At 37.2% G+C, this 10,629-nt stretch overlaps 1 long non-coding RNA gene across 1 annotated transcript; it reads right to left on the bottom strand.

The window, feature by feature from the left end:
- Window positions 1–2,838: 2,838 nt before the first annotated feature.
- On the bottom strand, window positions 2,839–3,660 carry LOC116165060. The gene is made up of 2 exons (XR_004144069.1): window positions 3,297–3,660; window positions 2,839–3,241 (listed from the first exon to the last, which is right to left on the bottom strand). It is a non-coding gene; the product is annotated as an uncharacterized LOC116165060 (long non-coding RNA).
- Between the last annotated feature and the right edge of the window lie 6,969 nt (window positions 3,661–10,629).

Raw genomic sequence — 10,629 nt, 5'->3', positions numbered from 1 at the left:
ATATTGCAGATAGGTAGCAAAACGCTTCGAGAAGCTAGTCGGTGTTTTAGTTTTGGTCATACGAGCCCTAACACAAAAATGTTCGGACATTAATTATATTTGTTTCTTAAAGTTTGAATTTTTCCTTTATCGGTTAAAAATCCTGATTTTGTATTATAAGATATTTAAATATATTGCTTGTACATCATATTAACAAATATGTTTTCAATTAAAATGATATTAAACTATATATACGCAATACGGAAAATAATATTTATGTCTTAGTACTAACCTATCATAGCACATTTTACCACTTTATGCCCTAGGGCATTAAGTATCACCATAGTAACTCATTTATACTTAATGACAAAACAAACAAATATTTGCAGGTCATTGAAAATTAGAAACGTCAATTATTAATTGTCAATACCTACTAAATCATAAGATTGGCCTTATTTCGTAGTTTCTGGAACTTCTTGCTCATTCACGATGAATTGAATTATTTAAAATTACGTTTGACGTTTGGATGGTTTCAATTACATTAGTAAATTCGAACCACGCATACTTGATCAAACATAATGAATTATTTTGTAAACGAATTTTGACGAAGAAAACTATTTGTAAAACATAAAATTGTGTATGATATGTACCACGGGCATAAACTGATGTTTATACTCTCGGGCGACTAAAAAGCTCTCGGGCCATAGGCCCTCGAGCTTTTTAACTCGTCGCCCTCGAGAATATAAACATCACTCTTATGCCCTTAATACATAAATAACTATTATAACAATGTAATATTTAGCTGACACATAAAAGTTCGGACACAATGTAAAAAAAATAGTAAGCCATGGAAACCATGGAAATCAAAGTGACATTTTGACTTAAATCAGTTCACTGAATCTGTTTTCCCGAAAATGTCGCGCGGTAAAGCAACAAATAGTGCCATCAGAAGTTTAATCTTAAGATTGTTTGTTTCATCAAGGGAAAACCTTTCGGGATATTATTGGTAAACAAATAAATGTTGCGAAATCTACGGTGGCAGACATTGTAAAAAAGTATGGAGAAACGGGTTCTATTGAAGTTTTAAGAAATGGTGTTGGTAGACCACGTAAGGTCATTCCAAGAATGCAAAGATCTCTTGTACAGATTTGCAAAGCTGGTCGTCGAGTTACCGTCCGGGACATCACAGCAAAATGGAATGAAGAAACAGCTGAAAATGTGTCACGAGAAACTTGTCGAAGGTGGATTCATAAGTCTGGATTACATTTTTATAAGGTAGGTATGTGCCGTTTAAGGGCATATTTAGTCATATTATTTCAGCACAATGTTCGCTTTAGGCGAAAAGCCGTTGCTGACTGAAAAACAAAAGAAACGACGATTAGCATGGGCTAAGGAACGAGCAAAATGGACGTACGAGCACTGGAAAAGGATCATTTTTAGCGATGAATCAAAATTTGATGTCTGTGTGGGTGACCTCCGATCGCGTGTTATCAGAAATAAAAATGAAGCATATCATAAAGACTGCCTAAAGAGAAAAGTAAAGCTTCCATCAGGTGTAATGGTATGGGGAAGCATGTCTGCTTTCAGCGTTGGGAAGCTTCATTTTGTAGACGGTACGTACAGTAAACGCTGAAAAGTACCAAAATATCCTTGAAACCAACTTATTACCGTCACTTCAAAGTTTATCATCTGATGGAAATTTTACTTTCCAACAAGATGGGGCGTCATGTCACACGGCCAAGACGACGAAAAGATGGTTTGAAGAAAATGATATTTCCGTCCTTGACTGGCCTTCCAGTAGTCCCGATCTAAACGTGATTGAAACCGTGTGGCATAAAATGAAGCAACATTTAAGAAATGATCCACAGACAAACATTCCCGATTTGCGGATAAAATTACAAAACATGGGATGCTTTTAGCGCAGAAGACTGTGAAAAGCTCGTTAGAACTTTGCCTAGCAGAATAAATGCAGTTAGTAAGGCAAGAGGAGATGTAACAAGTTATTGACTTTGTTTTTTTTTGGCGTCGATATTAGATATTGTCCGAACATTTATGTGTCAACCAAATATTGTGTTGTTATAAATATGTGATTAGCTTTAATGTTTAACATCAAATTGGTTAAGAACAATATTGTTAATATGTAGTACTATTAAATTTTATCTACGACTATTAAATAACGCTCAAATAACGTCACTATATTTTAGCGAATTATGATATGCATTATTATCGGTTCCTCTAAAATCCTTATATACAACTACTTTATGTCACTATATATTTCTCATAATTGCATATGTATAAGTAAGGTATAAGTTCATAATTGCATATGTACTAAAAATAGAACCGCCCATCTCGTATGTACTACCTGTCAGTTTTGTTTTGAATTAAGCATTTCTTAGGTTAGAAATGAGAGATTTCGGGTTACGTACGTTTAACTTTGTAGGTTTATTTGAAAAACAATTAATACAGGAACTTGATCCACCCCTATGACGAGATATGTGCGATATTTATAAAATGGGATGAAATAAACTTGTAAAATACCTGAAGTCATTGGCAAGTTCAGGCAACGTTACTTAACGACAGATACCTTCGCTGATACAAATATTCTGCATGAGCATGAATAAGGTTTTCGTTTGTATTTAAAGTATCTATACCTTCATATTCACAAGGCATTATTTGTAGCATAATGGATTATCGGAAGCCCCATTTGAAGATTATGCTAGGTATAACCTATAAGTTTCAGCCTTTTACGAAGAGAAATATGTTTCGTACAACATATGTGGTATTGTTGTCGAAATTGTGCCACGATACAAAACAATAACATATTGTAAACTCGTTGACAACAAAGGATACAAATTGTCGTAGCACTTAACCACCGTTTTGCATGATTTATTTTAAGAATTGATAATTCGTAACAGGTCTTACATACTAGGCATTGACCAAATTACTTAAATAGATGGCTACAATATGTACGTTAACTAATAAAAAACACCTCTTGCCCTTAAATTTGCAATAAAACTATGCTTTCATTGCTTAAACTTCGTTTCTAAAAGAGGAAGAAACTTCTTGGATGCAGGTCGGAGAAGCGTAACGAAGTCTTTGAAAAATTAGATTATGTATGCGAAACAAAATATTGTATTCCATTTGGCAGCTGTGTAACAATTTCTGCAGGCATAATTGATACATCGGGATCGGATTTAGAGAATAGTTGTACATAGGTACATCACATAAATATCCACCTTACTCCCATAGGTTATGTCACAATCTAAAACAATGAAAAATGAATGACAACCATTTATATTAGCAATAAATAATCTTACGTGTAGGTAATTACGTGTTGAATTAATGACTTCTGGGAACTTTAGATAAATTGCATATTTAGTTCGCCACTTAGGTACATTGCGATACATTGAATTAGATTTGAGGTTAAATACCGTCAACGAATGAACGAACGCAAACCAAACCATAGGCGTACATTGCGCTACCGCTATGAAGTTGCTACGTTTCAAACTGATTCAGATGCCGCATTTTCTATTTAAATAAATAGTCGTAGATAAAATAGCGTATTTTACTTGCATATAAAGGCGATTATGACACTCGGAAAAATTACAACACTCGCCTTCGGCTCGTGTTGCAAACTTCACCTCGTGTCATAATCGCACACTTTATATGCTCGTATAATAATATACTATTAAATGTCACACACAATGTCGACATTAATTAAACATGATTTTTAATCGATAAAAAGAAAAATTCAAACTTTAACAATATTAGTTCATGTCCGAACATTTTTGTGTTAGGGCTCGTAGACGAAAAGTCATAAGTAGGTACACACGCAAAACACCAACGAGAAACAGATTTAAAGTGTAAGATGAAAGATTTATGTAAATACTCTCAAGAGCGCTGGCAAAATGAGTGTAAAATTGTAAATTATGCGATTGAAAATTGCCACGTCCTGGAATCCTGGATCCTCCTGTCGGTAACCGAGGCACGTGGCGCAGTGGTCGCGCTCACCGATGCTATTCGGGAGGTTGTGGGTTCGAATCCCGCTGCCGACTGCTCTGTCTGGGGTTTTGTCAGGGGGTTTTCCTCAGACATACGTAGCTTCGCATAATGCTAGCATTATGTTGAAATCTACGAGGCAAATGCTGGAGCAGTACTCTCCCCCTCAGCACCCTAACTCCGTTCCTTCCGTTCCCATCCCTAACTTTACCCATCCTTACAATCCCGTTCTCTGGCTGAAGAGGGCCAGGAAGCCCTGAGCAGCCCGCCTCCTGTATCCTGTAGTCAGGGGTGCCGGAGGAATGTAACACGTTGGCCTTTTTCCTTTCCTGTCGGTAATTACTTATGCGCACTGAAGGTCATTTTCTGGACACAACGCGAAGTGCATATTACCGTTAGCATTGTCACAGATTAACTACAATGTGGCATTGTGAATAAACAAAGCCGTTAGCTTTCTTCCTATATTTTCCAAGGTTTAAGCAAAGAGTAGGTATATAACGTTATATGTATACAGGGTGGGTTTTTTTTCATTTTAAGCATTGGGATCTCCTCGGAAACCATAAGACATACGGATTCGGTTAAATGAGAAAAGAGTTGTCGTTTTAAGAGCTTATATAAGATATGCTTTTGTTTTTTGAAAAAAATCCACAGTTCACTAGATATGAGCGAAAAACAGATTTAGTGATTTTTCAATTAACTGTTGTAGAATCGTTATTATTAGAAATACAACAAAATGACACAAATAAAAGTTTTAGACATTTTAATGCTTAACATCATAAACATACTAATTTATTTTTAGATCTTACAATTTTTGAGTTATAATACAAACTTTAATTTTTTTAAATGGTAGATAGTCATAGTTGGCTTTGACATTTTTAAAAAGGACAAATTTTTCTCTTTATAACGATATAAGGCTTGCTAAATGTACTTTAATAAATAAACGCCCTGGGGGGGGGGGGGGGACACTCACCACCCAGGGCCGCCGCCAGAAAAAAATATAGGGAGGGTCAAAAACTTTAACTCAATTTGCTATTCAAGAAATGAAAAAAATTTTAAATAAACGTAAAATTTTCCATTCCCATCCCATTCCATACAATATTGTAAAATTTAAGAATTTTGATGAATTAATTTTATCTGAAGCTATAAATCCAGGGTCCAGGAGGGGGGGGGGTCGGCGGGAGACACTCACATTAAAGGGCTATTACGCCAAACCATAAGTAGAGTAAATTTACTCTATGGCCAAACTCACTAATACTCGTACTTGCGATGCTCTACTTTGCATCCTCATCCCTCATACGATCGTGACCAGAGCGCGTACGCAACTTAACTGCCTTAACACGATCCCTTAACGCCATTGCACCCATATGTGCAGAATCGCGCATACTTGACCAGTCAACTTGCCATATTTATCAAATAGGGGTTGCGTTGACATTTTACTTTTTCGTTATTAAGGACTACCATAAAATATCGTTCTTACATAACTAATAACCATCAGTAACTACTAATGTTAAATCTAAGAAGTTTTTACACCAACATTTCAGAACCAAGTTTATAAAGTATCCCTCTCACAAAGTAATGCTACGGGGGGCAATAAATAAAACAGTACCAGTATCGGTTCCCGTTACCATAAGTTTTTGAGTAACAGTTCCGGTGCTTTTCAGTTCCAGTTCAAACCCTTAGTGTGGCTATATATGAAATGCCGGCCACGGTCATCCTGGCGATTCCCATCCCGACACCGATTTCCCGGCGATGGGCAATCCCGGCTTCGGTCGTCCCGGCAATTTGAACTCTGCGATCGGAGAGATGGAAAACATTTAATACGCGGTAAAAATATGAATCAAATTCATGTTTATCATATTGAAACAATTCACCGGAATTAAGTTTTCTTATTTGCTATTTTATAGAGTGTGATTTTGCCTTTTTAGATAAAATACAATCTGAATAGGGACTATAAGGCGCTTTCTTTCGGCTACTGCGCAATCATGATTTCGAGATCGTGATTCGTAGGATCACGTTTTACGAAAGAACGCGCGAATTTGAATCAAAGTTTGGTTAAGTTTACGTAGCGCACATTTGCATTCGAATTACGTATTTTTTGTTTGGATTATGAAAATAATTTAAATACAAGTGGAAGTACTTGCACGATTATGCTCCTCTTCAGTTACAAATATTGACTAATCTAACATTGGAGCAAAAATATCCTTGCATTTATAGGTTAGGAATTCGTGTCATAAAACTTTTATGTTCAGTTTGTTCACGATTTTAGCAATCATGATTATAAGATCACACTTCGAAAGAACGTGATTTGACAAATCCAAACGCGTTTGGATCACCGAAAGAAAGCGCTTTTTGTACCAAATTGAAATTATACCATTTATAGGTAGGTAAAGTTTTTTGGTATCTACCTGCGTAGGTAAACGGTAAAACGCATTTTTTTAAAAATGGGCCCTTTCCACCGATGGCAATTATGTAAACAACACAATTTATTTGAGCTTCCTTGCATATTTCGGTCTCCTATACCTATTTCTAAGCATTAATTACAATGCGCCCAGACACAATAACAGCCACTTTCGGTACCAAATGTCCAAATTTGACATCCGCTTCATATCATTATTTATGTCCAAAAAAAAAAATAGAAATGAGGTTGGGCCTTAGACCATATAGTACAGGTTGGGCCTCTCTTTCCTTGTCTAGGGTTGGGCAGACGCCCAGACGGCGTTATGAAAGTGTGCATAACCATTGCCGGGAAAGCAATAGTCGCAGAGATACTAGATAGGTCGTCGCCTGGTATAAATCGCCGGGGTGACCGATGCCGGGATAGTAATGGTCGCCGGGGTGGGATGCAACGATGAAATGCTGCTTCATGTTACCACAGCCGTCTATAATTACAAGCCATGCTGAGAAGTTTGGCAACGTTGTCCGAAAGTCAATCGGTGGGCCGATATAATTTTAATGGCGTCTTGTTGTTGAAAAATTGCATTTTTCCTCACTCCTGTGTTTCGCCTTGGTGGTTTTAATACAGAAGAAAGATACCAATTGTACATATATTTTATTTATTTACAAAAGTGGATAATAAAATTTTTATTTGACGTTAAAATTCGGAACGCTGTAAATTGGTAACTGCATCATAATGTGTTTTCCATCGAGATCTCCGAAATTGGTGAACTTCTGTCGAAAGAGGTCGAGGTGAAGCACACGCTTGGGCACTTAATTTCGGCAAAAGGACAGTAAATCGCTGTGCATCAGCGAGGTTTTATCAACGACCAGGTGTGATTCGGAACGGCAGATTTTAAGCCAGTCGGTACTCCAGTGGGTCTAGGTACGAAGCTATTAAAGAGGGGAGCCCCGTAGACTTCAAATTCCCTACCGTGTACTCCTGGAAATAAGTCGGAAGGTTCCTTCAGAAAATCGACTTGACATGTCCGTGCTAGAATATCTGAAATACCAACTAATATAGTATATTAAGATACAAAGTATAATATAAGTGTATAATCAAGTCTTTAAAGCACGCGCAACGAGTTTAAGGGCACGACGCAAAGCGGAGTGCCTTTAACGTTGCAAGTGCTTTAAAGACCAATTATACACGTGTATCTTATAATATTTTTTATTATACCTGCACTGTAATTTAAAAATAGGAAATACAATGAAATCATATTGACGTTATACTCGAATACATGTCTAATTAAGTGGGCTGGGTTGCTACGGGGGTTCCTTCTGGACTTGAAGATTACCATCGGTTCCGCCCGGCAAGGCAAACCGTCTTCTTCTTAGGCTGCTCAAACGATAAAAATAAATGCTCCGGCTAACTCAAATCGGTGGGCTTTTAACTCTTTTGAAACTGTGTAACAAACCTTAACCTGCCGCCTACCAGTCTCCTGCCTCAACTCCTACTTCTCCCTTTCCTTCCCCTCGTTCTTTGTTAAAGACAGGCACTTGAAACCAAATAGATAATATATTGAAATGAAATTAGCGATACAAACAATTTACAGGGATCTAGCAGTTCTTCTCTTCTCCTTATAAAAACACTAGCTTAACAATGACAACTAAAAAATCCTAACAGGTGAAACTAATTTACTCAAGGGGTGGCCATCCTCTACAGTTTGAAAAAATGCAACAACAGGTAATCAGTTTTTAATCCAGCGTGGGCTGGGACTTATTTAAATAAACACAAAAATTTATCCTACTCTTTGGTAATCGTTCATTGGACTTTAATAAACAATCAAATCAAATTTTTTTACTATAGCTTAATTACCAAAAAGTGGAATTTTACAGAACGTTACAAATTTAATTAGACTAACCTTTACAACATTTGTACAGCCGATCTTGTGAACTGCTCTTTCCTCTGGTACAGGGTGGATGTGATCTGACACTTAGGTCTCTGTGACTTTGTTAGGGGTGGCTTGAATTTAACACACGGAAACAAAAATCCACGGTGCCTATCCTTCCTCGGAACGAAAGCAAAGTTTAGTGTTTGAACGGAAACTTAGTCCCGGAAATCCTTCGCGTGGCGAGTGGGAGACGGCTAGTTGCCAAAGTTTCTACACAGCACAGTGTATTTAATTTTATTTTATCAGTTTATTAGCTTTAATCGCCGGCGGGAGACGGATTTTTGAGTTAGCGGTACGGCAGAACACAAACTTTTATGATCACTATCCGACGGTAAACCGCGATGGTTCAAAGTATTATTTCACCAGCTCTTCTTGGGGCAAATATCTCTCCGAAACGCAGCGCTCCTTCGACAAATGACCTTACGGCACTAGTAGGAAATTCCACCTGGGGCGGATCCCGAAATTCTGCGCCTTGAGGACTAGGGCAGCACTTTGAATTATATATCCTCGAGAAATCACAACGTATCCTAACGCGATTCACTGCATCCAAAGTAAACTGGGGTGACGCTCAAGGGTTCGCCAAAATATCATCTGATTTGAACCGGGTCTTCTTCGCCAAAAAAATCAACACGAAAAGAAAAATAACACTTCGGAACGGGTGCAAAAAGCACGCAACTGGGAGCAACCGAAATAAGCCGGTGGCTCAAACCGCCAAGTGTACCAAAACTTTCGCTCAAGGTACGTGTTGACCGCTTGAAGTACTAACCGCGAGTCTTCTTCAAAAACGATCCCCTTCTTCAGAATTGAAATGAAAAAACCACACCCAAATTACCATAAAACAAAAATGGCTCCCGCTAGAAATTCTCCCATTGGTTTAGATAAAGAAAACTTAACCCACTCCAACTTCGTCATTAACCTCCAAGAACTGCTGACCAAACTGATCTCACGGTTTTCTGTTGACGACGTGGAAAGGCCCCTTATCTCTGATAGCTCGGTGCTACATCCGCTCCTTTTCTCGGTCCAGACGGCGCCAAAGTTGACAAACAACTCGCATTACTCATGATGACGTCAATCAGCTTTGCACTCTTCCCACGACGAAATTAAATCTGAGCGAAATTAAATCTATCGGACCATAGTCTTGAGCGAACCGAAATGCCCAAACACAAAATTTCTAACCGGAACAAATAATGAAATATACAGGGTGACCTGCACTATCATGACAAGAAATTCGAAATTTTTAATGAAATTTGGCGCGAAATAAAACCACTCGTTACAGGGTGTTCGTAATTTCACGATTGCCATGGAAATGTCACTTGACGTTTGCTTATAAAAATCATCGTGTTTGGAATAAAACGATTTCCGTTGAAAAAGATAATACACCGTCCATTAAATCGATTGTTGTAAAATCTAAACAAACATTGGTAGGTGTAAAATCCAAATCCAGTAAAGCCTATTATAAAGAATATGAAAAGTTGTTTCCATGGATGGAATAGGAAGTTACTTACGAATAAAGTCTTAAATGCATCCATAATGCTGGCATAGATGAAGTAAATGTCAAAGGTATTTAACTTCTATATTTTGGTGCATTCATTCAAAACTTTAAAGCAATGCTGCGATTAAAAAGTGGAACAGATTTGGAAGCATACCCTAAATTACGCGCGTTTGTGAAAGCTTCAACCAAAGGATAGGTACAAAAGCCAAAGAAATGTTCTGCATTTACAGAAAGCGACCTAAGAGGATTTTTTATTTCATCCAGATGACAGTTTCAAAAGTCATACTTGAAGTATGTTCTGCATTTACAGAAAGCGACCTAAGAGGATTTTTTATTTCATCCAGATGACAGTTTCAAAAGTCATACTTGAAGTATCGTTACTTAGCAACTTTAAAGCACGTGTGTTTTAAAGGAATTTTATGTCTTACTAACCTATCATAGCACATTTTATATCTGTGATACGCGGGCATAAAGTACCACTTTATGCCCTAGGGCATTAAGTATCACCATAGTAACTCATTAATACTTAATGACAAAACTAACAAATATTTGCAGGTCATTGAAAATTACAAACGTCAATTATTAATTGTCAATACCTTATACTAAATCACAAGATTGGCCTTATTTCGTATAGTTTCTGGAACTTCTTGCTCATTCACGATGAATTGAATTATTTAAAATTACGTTTGACGTTTGGATGGTTTCAATCACATTAACAAATTCGAACCACGCATACTCGATCAAACATACTTAATGAATTATTTTGTAAACGAATTTTGACGAAGAAAACTATTTGTAAAACATAAAATTGTGTATGTACCACGGGCATAA

Source organism: Photinus pyralis, unplaced genomic scaffold, assembly GCF_008802855.1.
Source record: "Photinus pyralis isolate 1611_PpyrPB1 unplaced genomic scaffold, Ppyr1.3 Ppyr1.4_LG2, whole genome shotgun sequence".
NCBI lineage: Eukaryota > Metazoa > Arthropoda > Insecta > Coleoptera > Lampyridae > Photinus > Photinus pyralis.
The sequence above is the reverse complement of the archived record's forward strand: the minus strand, read 5'-3'. Positions and strand labels throughout refer to the sequence as shown.